This window comes from Panthera uncia, chromosome A2, assembly GCF_023721935.1.
Source record: "Panthera uncia isolate 11264 chromosome A2, Puncia_PCG_1.0, whole genome shotgun sequence".
Classification (NCBI taxonomy): Eukaryota; Metazoa; Chordata; class Mammalia; order Carnivora; family Felidae; genus Panthera; species Panthera uncia.
This window is the reverse complement of record NC_064816.1, coordinates 38,338,558-38,353,915: the sequence shown is the minus strand read 5'-3', so window position 1 is coordinate 38,353,915 and position 15,358 is coordinate 38,338,558. Positions and strand designations below refer to the sequence as shown.

Below are 15,358 nucleotides of genomic sequence, written 5' to 3'. Positions count from 1 at the left end.
TTTTTTATTTTTTAAATATATTTTAAGCGGTTGAAAAGAACTTGTACAAATTTGTTCTCTCTCTTGTTCTATAAATACCTACAAAATAGCTGTGAGCTGGCCTCTTGGCCTACAAAGGCTAAAATACTTTACAATTGGCTTTTAACAGAAAAAGTTTGCTGACCTCCCAGGTTAGGAGAAGTAGGAAATGGATACCTCTCCAGTAGCATCTTGGACACCAGGCCTAGGGCTTCTGGGATTTTCCAAACTGTCCTGGAGGAGGTTTTGCAGGAATGGCCCTTTTTGCAAAGTCCAGGAAGCAATAAACTGAGAGATTTCATATTCCAGAGATGGATAACACAGCAGGTCAAGCCTGTCTCAGTGGGTTATTTTTGACCAAGAGGTAAAAAGCCTACCAGAGATGCCTTTCCAGAACATGTAACACATATAACCATATAACACATTCTTCTCCCACTTTTGGGAGAATACCTTTATTGCCTTTTATCTTGGGAGACCTTTTCTTGTTTTATTTTTTGAGCATTTTAAAAAACTTGTCATCCTAAGCATCTTCCCATGATCACCTGAGTCACCTGTCTGGAATCCTCTCAGGGAAGCCATTCCTGACCTTCTCTGTAATAATACTGCTTATTCCCTGCCTATCTGAAGGGCTGATTGTACCCTGTAAATCTGTCATAGGGTTGGACCCAGGGCCCAGGTCTGGCCAATCAAAATTTCTGTACCTCTGGCCACAATTATTGGTTCAGGGATGGGCAGATGAATGGCCAGCCAATGAAAGTCCTCTTCAGAACTTTGACCAAAGCTATTAGAAATGATGCTTTTCTTCTCAACTGGTAAACTGGAAGGAAACTATTTGTGAGCTGTTGATGTTTATCTTTGCAATCATGTGGGTGAAATCTTCCTGGAAAAGGAATATCCTATACAAGAAAGCAGAAATGGGGAGAAAGAAGGAAGGAGATAGAAAAGAGAGAGAAAGAGAGGGAGAGCGAGAGATCTGATATCATATCAACCTCAGCGTTCAGCCATTCCTGAAGCTAGTTCAACCCTGGATCATTCCATTACCCAAGCCAGTAAATTGCCTTTTTTCTTTTTTTAAGTCAAGCTGACATGGGTAGGGTTCTGTTACTTGTATCCAAATACATCCTGAACAATGCAGGGTTTTACCAGGCTCCTTGGTGTGTTGGATGCCTTCCTTTGGTGCCCACAGCCCTTTTTGTCATGTAATTTTCTGTGCCCTCGGGCTCTGACTCTGGACTTAGAGCAAGCTGCTTGGACCGCCAGGATGTTTGCACATGTGATGCATCAACAGTTTGCAACTCTCGGATCCCTTTTGCCATCGTGTGAACAAGTCCAGCTTAGCCTGTGGGATGATACATAAAGCCCAGATGAGCTGTGCCCACTGAGGCCCCATAGACCAGCCTGCCCAAGCTTCTCTGGAAGCTGACAGTAGCCCTGAGAATGAGGCCTGCCAAAGAACTACCCGGCTGAACCCAGCCCAGACTGCCAGCCCTAAGAATTGTGAGCTAAATAAATGATAGAGGTTTGAAAACACTTCAGTTTTAACATGGGTTGTTAGGCAGCAAAAGCTGATACACAACAAAAGGTGGAAAAGGTATTTGAAAGGCACTAAAGGAGCATAGCTTATCACCCTGTGACCTTTTGCGTGGATAAGGAAAACAAGAGGCTGTGGTATTAAGCTTAAACCAAGACTGGCTCTAGATGGCCAGTACTTAAACAAGGAGCCCACGGCATTTACTGAATCTGAGCTGAGCCCTGTAGGTTGAGAAATCCGTCTGGCACTGTCACCCATAGCCATTCTGGGCAGTACTCACTGAGGTCATCATGGCCAGCATAGGACGAGGGATCAGGCTGCACACCTAACAATTCAGAATTCCTCCTGGCCATGTCCTATGGTTATGATAAGAAGAGTCGGAAGGCAGTAGCTTGCTGAACACCTACGATATTCATAATACAGCAACCATTTTTTTCTTCTGTAGGTCTGACTTAGTGTGCTCATATTAAGTCTCTCTAACTTAGTACAGTTTTATTCTTTTATTAAGGTTATTTGCCACCTATAATTTTTCATTTTCTCCTTATGTGTGATTATTCATATCAAATCAAATATTAAAATACCACCACTACTACTCAGGATGGCTCACATGTATTGAGTACTTATCAGTATCACCCTCTGGACAAAGGGTCTATAGGCCTGGTCACCTCTAATCTTCCCGACAATCTGGGGAGATAGGTGCTGTCAACCCCAGTTTACAGATGAGAAAACTGCATCCCTCGCTCAGGTTCACAAAGTTATTAAACATCGCAATTACAAATGAAGGGAGACTGATTATACGAGCTAGAGAAGGGGGGAGGCTTCCTGATAGACGCACTTCACCTGCTGTGAAGACAGATCAGGATTTCTCACCTACTAGCTCTGTGACCTTGGGCATCTTACTAAGCTTATCTGGGCCTCCATTTCTTCTCCTGTAGAATGGGAGTCATAATCTCATCTTTCCAGGTGGTTGGGGGAAAAAATTACATGAGAAATATAAAGCTCCTAGCACAGCATTAAACCCACAGTTGGACCTCAATCCCTTTTCTTTTTTCTTCCACCAGAGGAGACTAGATCGTACTGATTTATGGTGATTTTGTCCAAAGGAATGTAAATTCCATGAGAATGTGGGTTTTTTGTTATTTTGTTTACACTGTATCCCCTGCCCTACCACAGGGCCTGGCGTATCATACACACCTAATGCTTCTTCAGTTGAGTTCTGTACTTCTGTGAGCCTGTGATTCTGTGAGATGTGACCAGCAGTGACTTCCTAAGGGCTGGTTGGGACCAGGAGGTAGAGGAGATCAAGGAGCAAAGCTTTGCAAGGAGGTGGAGAGAGATCGGCTCTTGCCTCATTCAACAGCCCTCCGGGAGCCAGGCCGAGTGGCTTGCCGTGTTGATAAGAAGCACTCACCACCCATCCTGGGGAAGTGGCTTGTTTGTTGCTGGAGATCCTGGAAGAGGGTCCTAAGCACAATCAGTGGATGCAGCTTCTCCCCCCCCCCCCCCCCCCCCCCCCCCCAAGCTTGTCCTGGCCTCTGCCCTGGAGCCCCCACCCATCTGCACAGTGGCCAGGCTTGGAAAGAATTCTTCTTTGATGCCAACTATCAGCAGGGCTCTCAGAGGGTGTGAATTATTCATCGACAAACCCAGCACCCATCTGTCTCCAGTCGCGCTGCCGGCATCTCCCTGGGCCCAGAAGCTGCCCAGGGCACCTCCAACCCAGGCCTGCCTGTGGGTTCCTCATAATGAATTTTTGGCTGCCCTGAGGCTTTTGCCTTAATTGGAGAGATGATGGGGTAAGCAAGAGGCTCTAAAGTGTGCATTTGAAATCAATTTGCTTCTTGAAGTGGCATGAAAACCAAAGTCTAAAGGATGCCCACTGTGAGGGGATTTCCCTGGTGCCACTCGGCTCAGTCTCTGCTAATGGCCTGTGTTTAATGGCCCCTCGCATCTTTTGCTCTGAAGAGGTTGGCAGAAACTGTGATGGGGTGGAAGTGGCTTTGTGGGGAATGAGGGCCTTTCAGTGGTGGAGGGCCCACAGGGTGCAGCCTCTGAGAATCAAGGTTGGAAGATGGGGTGGCCGCGATAGCTTGCACATGCATGGTGCTGCTCCGGCAGAGGTGGGGGGGACCTTAAGGGGCTCAGCAGTAAGATTTCAGAGATGTGTAAAAAGAGGTTAAGTTGCCTGTGAGCTCAGCCTACTTCCTGAAATCTCTGGAGGAAACAGCGTATCTGTAGGATAAGAGGCCAGAGGGAGGAAGGCCTATGGGTTGGTGGTCGTGAAGTCTCTTAATTCTAAGGAAGAAGATGTTATTTGTGTACATCTTTAGTGACCAGTGACTGACTTTCAAGTCTGCATATCCAGGGTTAAAAAAATAATAGGGTCCTCACTGGAAGGTGTATACAATAGTAAAGAGTTCCCTGAGAACTAACAATAGTTGTAACTATTGACATATAGCAAGCCATTTCAAGATGTTTATTGGCCCTAGTTACCCTTAGTTTTAGAACCTGACCCTACAGGATATATTAGATCAAACCTTATAATGTACCATTATCACATATGTATATAATTTATATATAGTATATAATACATACCATACATATACATACATATTGTATATTATATATCATAATGCATCCATATCAATATGGAGATTTATTCATTTATTTATTTAAAGGAGTGCAGTGGCCTGCAACGTTTTTTAATTTTTTTTAAGTTTATTTCTTTTTGACAGAGACAGAGTGCAAGCATGAGCTGGGGAGGTGCAGAGAGAGAGGGAGACACAGAATCCAAAGCAAGCTCCAGGTGCCGAGCTGTCAGCACAGAACCTAATGCAGAGCATGAACTCAGGAACTGTGAGGTCATAACCTGAGCCAAAGTCAGACGCTTAACCGACTGAGCCACCCAGGGATCCCTGCATTTTTTAAAAAGAATTTTTAGAATTTGCTTTTGAACTTATTTGGCTATGAACAGTCACTCATTTAATTTACTGTTGGCTATGTTTTGTAAGCAGTCATCATGCCTCCTTAGAAGTTCACGCAAAACAAGGTAACCAAATCATGAATTTCTTTCAGACGTAATAAAATCTTTATGAAAACAAAACTAGATAGTGAACCCAGTGGACCCAGTGTCTGTAGACATTTAATGAAACATTTATTCATCTTGTTTTTTTTTTTAATTTTTTAATGTTCATTTATTTTTGAGAGAGAGAGAGAGAGAGAGACAGACAGAGTGTGTGAGTGGGGTAGGGGCAGAGAGAGAGGGAAACACAGAATTGGAAGCAGGCTCCAGGCTCCGAGCTGTCAGCACAGAGCCAGAGGCGGGGCTTGAACTCACAAACAGTGAGATCAGACCTGAGCTGAAGTTGGACGCTTAACCGACTGAGCTCCCCCAGGTTCCCCACATTTATTCATTTTGATTTTGCATATTTTTCTTTGCATATTTTAGGCCCACACCTTTTATTCTTTTCCTGGTCTCTAACATGTTTGTGAGAGCCGGACTCTGTGGCCACGTGTTGTCTGTTGTGTGTGTGTGTGTGTGTGCATATATGTGTGTGTGTCCTAGTGGACAGAGCATCCTTGCCTGGGTGGCTGTGCATATGGGGAGCCGGAGGAGGTACTTTCGAGGGGTCTCCAGGCTTCCGGAAGTCTTATTTCTCACAGGTCTTACTGGCGGTTTCTCTTGGTCACGGTACTAAGCCTGGCAGGGTGTGCGCTCAGGTAAGGAGGTCTACTGCTTGTGTTCAAATCAGCACCTCCAGGTGAGGAAGACCTGTTGCTGTGCCAAACCCACTAGGCCCTGCTAAGAAACCCAGGGACAGCTGTGGATGTTACCCTCGGGGGGCACAAGAGTCAAGAAATAAAGAGGGAAGGCTTGGTCCTCTCACCTGGCGTGAGGTCTCTCGGGGGCCTTGGTTCATGCATCACCTCACTCAGCAAAGGAATAGTAAGGAGCTGTTCTCATGCCCAACCTGCAGTGGGAGGAGGTCAAGGACAGATGGGACAGTGAGGTTTGTCATCACCACCTGGTCAGTGGCCTCCTCTCCATTAACATATTTACCTCTTGGCCCTCAACAGCAGTGAGCCTTCAACACTAGTTGGGGGCTGACCTGGTTCTGAATGTCAGGGGGCCCCAGGGACTCATGCCCATGGGTCCCAGTCAGACCCTGACCGCTTCAGAAGTCCAGCATGAGGAACGAGGAGGGCTAAGTGTGAAAGGACATCTTCTGCCCTCGTGTTTGGTTGTTTGCTTCCTAACCTTATGCCCCAAGCAATCATATCCTCTCTTTCAGTTGCAGAAATGGAAACTGCAGAGAGTTGAAATGGTCGCCCCAAAGTGGCAAAGGCAGGATTTGAACTCAGAGCACTCACGCTCAAGCCCTGTTCTGTTTCTTCCACACCCCGTTTGTTCCTTGAATTCCTAGGAATGTTCAGACTGTCATGAGTATGTGTTGGAATTTCCGATATGCCTCAAAAATAGATTAGTGGTAAATTGTTCCTTCGTGAAGCCAAGCAGAGAGAAGTGGTGAATATGCTAATGGCTGCCAAGGGGCCTCTTTCCCGGGCAGAGATACACAGCAGGAGTCGGGTGGGGTCTGAAATCCAGCCCACACGTCACCTGCCCATCAGTACCACGATGTGGACTTACTCAGACCAGAGAAGGGTTTCTTGCCAAGCTCTGCACCCCTGAGCTCACATCCACCCATGGATGCCCCTTAATAAGTTTTGCAAAGGCACTGCTTTGGTTTAGGTTTTCCTGGAAGCAGACCTGGAGAGAAATACTGCAGTGTGAGTCTTCTGGGAGGTGATCCCAGGAAGCACCGGTAGGGAGTAGGGAAGACAGGGAAGGGGTGAAACCATCCCGGTGTGCATCAAGATGGTTATCCTTGTAGATACATTTGGGGCACAGTAGGGAGCATCGCCTGAGTCTCCTACTGCCCCGTCAGTCATCATTAGGGCTGCTTCCCGGGGCTCCTCTGCCGGCCCTGCAGGCAGGCTATGTGTTCCAGTTGGCAGAAGGCCTTCCTGGAGGGTCACGGTTGTTTTTGATGGGCTGCTCTGACTGCAGGTGTGTGCACAGGGCATCCGGGCAGGGCGGGGAGAGCATCCTCTCTAGGCACCTTCTAGGTGAGCATAACTTCTGTTCCGCCGGATGTAATCAGCTGAGCTATTGTCTGTGGCCTAGTCCCCATCCATCACCTGATACATCCACCTGTTGACGTTGTCCTCTCACAGTATAAACAGGGACCACTTCCGGAAAAAAACCAAAACACCCACCACTGCTAAAACATAACTGTGACATAAAACTTCCTGACCCTGCAATCAAGTCTGGGATTTGTTCCTGGCTCTGATGTGTGTGCCTAAACCTGTGGCCTGGCTTCATCTCCTGCCCACCTCTCACCCCACCCCCCATCTCTTCCTCCCCTCTGCCTCTAGAAGCCCATAAGGAAATCCAGGTTTCCTGGCTTCCTGCCTTCCTGTTTGTATCCTATGGGCCTCCGGAGGGTTGGCAGGGAGCTGGCCCGGCACTGCTCACAGCTCAGGAGGGAGGCTTGCCAGGGGGCCGAGGCTCGGCTGGAGGTCCGGGGGCCTGTCTGGAAGCCCTGTCTGTCACACAGCTGTACATTCCCTTCCATGGTTTATTTACCGAGGGCGGCCGGTGGACATTATGGGAGGTTGGAGCCGTGCTTGGCATGGGCCCCAGCAAAGCTGGATTCCTGCCTCTGCTGCCTCCCCAGACCTCAGAGTCGCGTCCCTGTCAGCGCTGTCCCCGGGCCACCTGGTTCTGTGGTCTTGGGGCTTTGGCGTGACCTCAGAAAGAACAGAAGGAGGAAGGAGTCTGACAGAAGTGTAAAGAGCTGATTCAGATCAGAAACCCCCAGACGCAGAATTGTGACTATTTTAGTCTCTATTTCGTCCAGCTCTGTTGCCGTTGTTCACTGGAGGTTTTTGATGTTACTCTCCCGTTGCCACTTTCCGTGTTTGCCCCGAACAGAGACTGCTCCTGAGGAGGGGAGGGCTCAACCCTGTTGCTTCCTCTGTCACCGCCGATCTAATGAGGTGTAAATCCCACAGATGCCGCTCGGGGCGGCCGACGTAGTAATTTATATCAATTGGTGTGATTAGAGGAAGCCCTCAATCATCCCGTGGTGTCTCGTCGCAATCTGTCATAGTCGTAATCACATGAGCGTCACCCTGAGTTTGTGCCGGGAAGAATACACTGCTTTCCTGGATTCTGCTCAAGAGCCCAAATATAAGATTGAGAGATGGGCCCAAGGAGGTAAGTCACACCCCTCCCATTTGCAGGGGGAGGCCACCTGGCTGAGAGGTCCCATGTGTCCCTGTGACCTGTTAGCCTGCCCTCACATGAACTTCCTAGAACGTCGGTGGCTCAACTGGACATGAAACCCCCAAGTGCAGAGTCTCTGGGTCCTGAGCAGAGAGAGCCCTAGGCTATGACCCAAGGGTGCCACCACCCTCTTTACCCTCTGCCTTAGTCTCTCCGGTTCTAGCTCTGCCCCAGGTATCCAGTGACGAGTCAAGCAGAAGCACCCCTACTCTCAGGAGATTTCTATTCCAGTAAGGGAGCCAGACTTTCAACCACTAGGCCTATGGAAGGCTAACCTAGCCTAGGGGAGTTAGGAAGATTCCCTTGAGGAAATGACTTACCTGAGAGACCTCAAGTACCATAGACCTGGGGAAGGGGGAAGTCTGTGATTCCATCCAAGGAAGCAGCTGTGTGGTCCAGAAATGAGAAGGAACTTGCCTCAGGCGGGCAGCAGTACCGACAGGGCTAGGAGCAGAGGAGGAAGCTCATTTTGTCCGCCATGTTGAAGACTTAGAACTGTTAAGAAAAATTGTCCAAAACTTAGAAATATGGTAAAAAGGAAGACTATAGACTCTTTCAGTGTGAGACTAGAGCATTATCTACCAGGCCCACCCAAGAATGACTTAATTGTCTGTGGGATTGTACCTTTGTTTGATTTTGCTATGAACTGACTGGGGCTGATCTCCGGGAGGTTACATGTACGCTTGTAGATAGCTGTCCTCTGCAGAGAAGCCAGTGCTTTCTGTCTCGTAGAAAAGGTAACCCCAGTGATGGTCACTTCATCACCGTGAAGGACGTTAGTCAGTTTTGCCTCTGGCTTGGAAGATGAGCAAGTCAATTAAAACTCACTTCTGTACACTTTTTGTGAGGGACTGTATCAAATGCTGCTGGAACCAGCTCTACAATATCACTAGTTCTGTCATTAATGAGTAAATCAATGTTTGACACATATTTATTCTTCATCAGTGTCAGAGTTGGGTTTTCAGAAATCACTGTCTTGAGGGCACCCCCATATGCATTGTAGCATTATTTACGATAGCCAAGACATAAAACCTTAGTGTCCATTTACCAATGAATGGTTAAAGAGAATGTGGCATATATATATATATATATATATATATATATATACACACACACACACACACACACATATATATACACACACACACACATATACACAATTGTATACATACATTGTGAGTATCTACATATACACATTGTGTATGTATATATATTACACACACACACAATGGAATATTGTGCAGCCATATAAAAGAAGAAAATTCTCCCATCTGTGACAACATGGAAGGACCTTGAGGGCATCATGTTAAGTGAAATAATCCAGACAGAGAAAGACAAATACTGTATGATCTCACTTATACGTGGAATTTAAAAGAACCAAGCTTACAGGAACAGTGAACACATTGATGGCTGCCAGAGCAGGAGCTGGGAGGTGGTGAAGTGGGTGAAGGTGATTAGAAGGTACAAACTTTCAGTTACAAGATGCCAAAGTTCTGGATGATGTTACCTAAACTTACTGTGGTGATGGTTTTCTAATATATGTAAATATCATTATGTTGTACACCTTAAACTAATACAATATTGGTGGCTCAAGTTGGTTAAGTGACTGACTCTTGATTTTGGCTCAGGTCATCATCTCATGGTTCACGGGTTTGGGCCCACACCGGGCCCTGTGCTCACAGCTTGCAACCTGCCTGGGGTCCTTTCTCTCTCCCTCTCTCTTTCTGCCCTTCCCCTTCTCTCCCTCAAAATACATAAATAAACTTAAAAAATGAATATAATAATATAATGTTATATGTCGATTATCAATAGAACTGGGAGGAAAAAAAGAGTGGCATTTTCCTCATCAGAACATTATTCTTTGACAGAACTTTCTCCTCAGAGTGATAAGAGACTGTGGTGAGTTTTAAGCAGGCACCTGCCATGATCACAGTTGCCCAGGGACGTAGTGGTAATGTTCTTCTGAGGAAATGAAGAGACCCAACTCCTACTTTTTTTGTCAAAAGGTGGGGTGGCGGGGGGTGGGGGGTGTTGACTATTGAATTTGGCTTTCCCTTTTGGGACAAATAACTGGTTCGGTTGAGGGCCAATATGCTGTTCTTACCATCAAGTGTAGGTTTATTGTAGGGTCTTTGTGCAAACAGAGGAGACTCTACTCATTGCGGTGTCCATTTTGTTAAGCTTTAAAGCTGTGGCTAATAATTTATTGTAATGGGATCCAAACTAATGAACTCCACTTACAATTGAAATGTTTTAGAAAGCTTTCTTTCCTCCTGGGTCTCCCCGGGAGGCCGGGCTCCGGCAAAAGTGGAACCACTCCGCCACCGGGCAGATTGCTCATCAGCTGTGTCAAGTGTCAGAAGATTGGGCCGTCTCTTTAAAGTGCTTAAAAAAAAAAAAAAAAAAAAAAAGAGGGGAAAATACCAGCATTCATTTCCATAAATTATTGAATATGAATTTAAAATCATCTAGTCGGAGAGGTGTTGAAATTACCCATATGCTAATTGGCAAGTCGGGGAAGCAGCAGCGGGGCTGCAGAGAACAGCGCAGTAATTGTCGTTCCGGGGCTGCGGTGGCCGGATGAGGAGGATGAGCAAGGTGGGGCAGCCGTGCAGATCCAGAGGGGGCTCAGGAAGAAAGGCCCCGGGAGTCATGCCAGCACTTTCGTCCCCGTGCTGTCTTCCTTGACCCTTCTTGCACTCTTCGGGGACCGTTATCGCTGAGAGGTCAAATGCCAGAGGTCACGTAGCTAGTGGGTAGGTGGCCTAGGTGACTTTTGAATCTGGTTGTTTCGGGTTCAGTGTGCCAACGTGCCTTGCCTGTGATCCGTAACCATTCTTCACTCGTCGCCTTCTCCGTGTTTATGCTCCCGTGTCATCGAACTGGTACAGCAGAAAGAGCGTGACCGCCCCCATCCCCCAACCCAACCCTGTAGAATTAATGCCCATCAGGTTTAGTTTTAGTTGACAAATGATTACATCCGGAAATTATGATTCCTCCTTCCCTGCCTCCCTGCCTGTGTTTTTTCCTTTCCCTCCAAAGTATGTATCCTTCAACTTTTTGCTCAAACATCATCCACTCAGTAAAACCTATGGCTATACTACTTAAAATCGCAGGCTGCATGAGCCCTGACTCAACAGTCTTGTCTGTCACTGTATTCCCTTTTTTCGTTTTTCCCCCACAGCATTTATTATCTTGTAACTTTGTATATAATTTGTTTATTATCTTTATTACTTACTGTTTGTCTTCTCTTAGTAGAATTTAAATATCAAGAAGGCAAGACTCTTCGTTTTGATTACTGATCTATCTCAAGTGCTTAGAACAACACCTAGAATGTAGTAGGTCCTTATTAAATATTTATTGAATGGTTGAACAAAGGGATACTTATTATATGGCCATTTATAATGTAATGAAAACCAAAATCAACAAAGAAAGCAAGCCAATATTCTTGTGCACACCCATGTTCTAAGTGCTTGCATATCTTTTCTTTCATTCTTATGATGTAGCAACTGTCATTATCATCATTTTACAGATGAGGAAACTGAGGCCCAGAAAAGTAGACTAACTTGCCCAAGGTTCCACAGCTAGTACTTTTAGAATCAATTTTGTTGAGAGATAAATTTCATATAATAAAATGCACCCATGTTCAACATACAGTTGACAGGTGGATACACCCATGTATCCATTACCCAAGTAAGGTGTGGAACTTTTCCATCAGCCCTTACACTTCTCTTGTGCTACTCTGTAGTCTGTTCACTCCAGCCCCTGGGAACCCCTACTTTTGCTTTTTCTAGAATGTGGTGTAAAATGGAATCATGGCAGGTACTCATTTATGCTTGCTCAGCATAATTATTGGAGATTACTCCATGTTACTGTGTATATCAAGAGTATATTCCTTTTTTTTAGTGCTGAGGAGTATTCTATTAAATGATTAGACCACAGTGTCTTTATCCGTTTGTTTGTTGATGGACACTTGGATCATGTTGGCTATTAGAAATAAAGCTACTGTGAATATTCAGGTACAAGTTTCATGTGGACATACGTTTTCATTTCTCTTGGGTAAATTGCTGCATTGCATGGTCACCGTCTTAATGAGAAATGGCCATATGGTTTCCCAAAGCATCTGGACCACTTGGCATTCCCACCAGCAGTACATGAGATTTTTTGTTCCCCATCCTCACCACCATTTAGTATGGCCAGTATTTTTAACTTGAAATTAAACTCTTTAACTTCAAGCATTGAAGTGGGTGTCTAGCATTGTCTCACCATGGCTTAATTTTTCATTTTCCCAATGACGGATGATAATGAACATTTTTCATGAGCCTCTTGGCCAATAGTACATCTTCTTTGGTGAAGTGTTTGTTCAAATATTTTGCCCATATTTTTAAAATTTTTATTTTAGAGAGAGAGAGCATGGATGGGAGAGAGGGGAAGCGGGGGAGAGAGAGAGAGAAAGAGAGAGAGAGAGAGAGAGAGAGAGAGAGAGAGAGGGAGAATCCTAAGCAGGCTCCACGGTGATCATGGAGCTCCGCATGGGGCTCAGTCTCACTATGCTAGGATCATGACCTGAGCCAAAAATCAAGAGTCAGATGCTCAGCTGACAGCCACCCAGGCTCCCCACACCTTTTGTCCATTTTTAATTGGATTGTCTGTCTTATTATTGACATTAAAGAATTCTTTATATATGCTAATTGTTTTTCTCAGATATATGTAATGTGATTATTTTTTTTCCCCAGTGTGTAGGTGGTCTATTCATTTCCTAAATGGTGTCAGACCTGTTTTTGAACCAAAGTCTGCCATGCCCTTCATTCCTTTCCATTTTCTCAAGTAAGGTTTATCTCAAAGAATAAGATGGACAAGTTTGACAAAAAGTCTGCCACACTCTTGAGGGGTTAAAAAAAATCATAAAGAATAACCAAAATAGAGGAAAAACAAAATCTTGGCCTGTGTTTGTTCAGAGGGTTCAGAAACAAATTACCCTAATGGGAGTCTGAGGGAGGTGGAGAGAAAGTTAATCACTAACCCAGGCTCAGCGTTGTTTTAATTAAGCATAATAAGAATAATGAAATTATGCACCTCTTAGGATTTATGGCTTAGCTCTATTTGTATGGCACCAAGAGGATTTCAGGAACAAATAGAAATGATGGGATCCCAGGGACTCCTCCCGTCTCTCTGGATTGTCCTTCCATAACTTCCAAGGTGCTGGAATGAGGTGGGAGCAGCAGCCAGGGTAGGGGGTCAGGAGCCCCGGGTATGTGACTTGGGGCAGACATTCCACTCCCTGGTCCCCAGTCGCCTCAAATAGGGAGGATTTAATACAGCAGTGTGCAACTGAATGTTTAATAATAAGTGCCTGGGGCGCCTGGGTGGCTCAGTCGATTAAGCGTCAGACTTCAGCTCAGGTCATGATCTCACAGTTCGTGGGTTTGAGCCCCGAGCCAGGCTTTGTGCTGACAGCTCAGAGCCTGGAGCTTGCTTCAGATTCTGTGTCTCCTGTCTCTGCCTCACCCCTGCTTGTGCTCTGTCTCTCAAAAATGAATAAATGTTAAAAAAAAAAAAATTAAAAAATTACGTGCCTAATAAATGCCTCTCCTCCCCCACCAAAAGTACATAGATATCTATATATGTACTTGCACATGTACATATATATGTGTACTTGCAAATATTATATATTTAGTGTACATGTAACTAATATTAGTAACGTATAGTATGAAATTTTGCATAAATAAATGTAACATACTATGCAATTGGAGTATATAAATACACTACAGAATTTAGTATAAGTTAAACAAACAATATTGTACATCCACATAGGCAAATGATTTTCACAAAATGCTTTTGTTGATTTCTGCCCACCTCCTCTATCAGTATCTGGCCAACGATTTCAACTGACAAATGGATGCAACTCCAGCAGGCGGACTGGTTGATGATTTTGCTTATGTTGCAGAGTAAGATGGAAGTGAAACAGTGAAGACGTGTTTTCATCAGTGGCATGAGTGACTTCTTTGCTGAACTGGATAGCAGTGTTTGATTACCTCAAGAATATTTCCTTGATTTTTGTGCTACTTGCAACTTAACTATATACTTGATGCACCTGATTATTGACATTTTCTCAATCACTTTCTTAAGTCGAGACAATCAACAAAACAATAGATGAAGCTCTGAGTTAAAGTGTTTGCCAATGTCTGTGGTGCAAATACACCTACACCTGCAAATTGACCTCTTTTACGCCACCAATGCCATGTACCTGAATGGGGATCTAGGAAGAGATGTGCGGTTGTATGGTTTACCCACTGTGTAGATACACGGCAGTAAAATGTAGTAAAATACTTAGGAAGGGGTGGTTTTGAGTATTTATTGTCTTTATGTTTAATATAATTTATTTAATAAATGTTTATGTAATTTACTTTTTAATAATGACCGTGTTTGTTGAAAATTTTACAGTCACCTCTCGGGTATCTGTGAACCAGTGGCAGCACAGCACTGGTTTGACGAGACCTGCTGTCTGGTGGGATTTCCAAGAAGGGCCCATGTTACAGACCTTTACTCTCCAGGGTCACCGTGTCTCCCAGCCAGGGCCAGGCCTGCTTCCACTCTGAGAGGAGCAGGTATGTCATGATGTATTAGTCTACTTGGGCTTCCATAACAAAATACCACAGACTGGGGGACTTAAAATGACAGAAATTTATTTTTCAGTTCTGGAGGCTGGAAATCTAAGATCGAGGTGCTGGCAGCGCTGGTTTCTGGTGAGGCCTCTCTTTCTGGCTTGCGGACGGCTGCCTTCTTGCTCTGTCTTCACATGGCCTTTTCCCTGTGTCTCTCCCTCTTCTAATAAGGACACCAGTCCTATTAGATCAGGAACCTCCCCTCCATAACCTCATTTAACCTTAATTAGCTCTTCAAAGTTCCTATCTCCAAACCTAGTGTCTTTGGAAGTTAGGACTTCAACATATGAATTTGTGGAGCACCCAATTCAGTCCATAACAAGCGGTTTCTGTTCTGTTAAGAGAGAGGAATAGAAACAGAGAGGGAATGAGGCAGTACTTGATGTCAGAGGTAGGTCTGGGAGGCGGGGCCCCTTCTTCAGTGTGCAGTGTGTGGTCGGGGCCAGAGGCTGACCAGGTGGGGAGGAAGGGGGGGGAAGGGAGAAAGTGTAAAGGCTGATGCAGGGCTGAGAGCCCAAGCCCAAGGGGAGACATGACAGTGCCCTCAGCTCTCACACTGTGCCATGGCTGGGACCTTTGCCCTTGGAGCACTGTCACCCTGAATTGACAGTGGAGCACAGTGATCAGGGCCATGGACCTGGATCAGAGCCAGGCTTCCTGGACTTCAAGTCCAGAAGCATCATTTATTAACTGGGTAACGATGGGCAAATTACTCACCCTCTCTGTATCAGTGTTCCCATCTGAAGAGTGCAAGTAATGCTAGTACCTTCCTCCAAGATTGCTGTGAAGATTAAG

The 15,358-nt window shown here is 45.3% G+C and overlaps 1 protein-coding gene across 1 annotated transcript in view; it reads right to left on the bottom strand.

Moving 5' to 3' along the window:
* Positions 1-15,358, bottom strand: part of PPP4R2 (protein phosphatase 4 regulatory subunit 2) — a 411,406-nt gene that overhangs the window by 307,749 nt on the left and 88,299 nt on the right. The window lies entirely within an intron of this gene.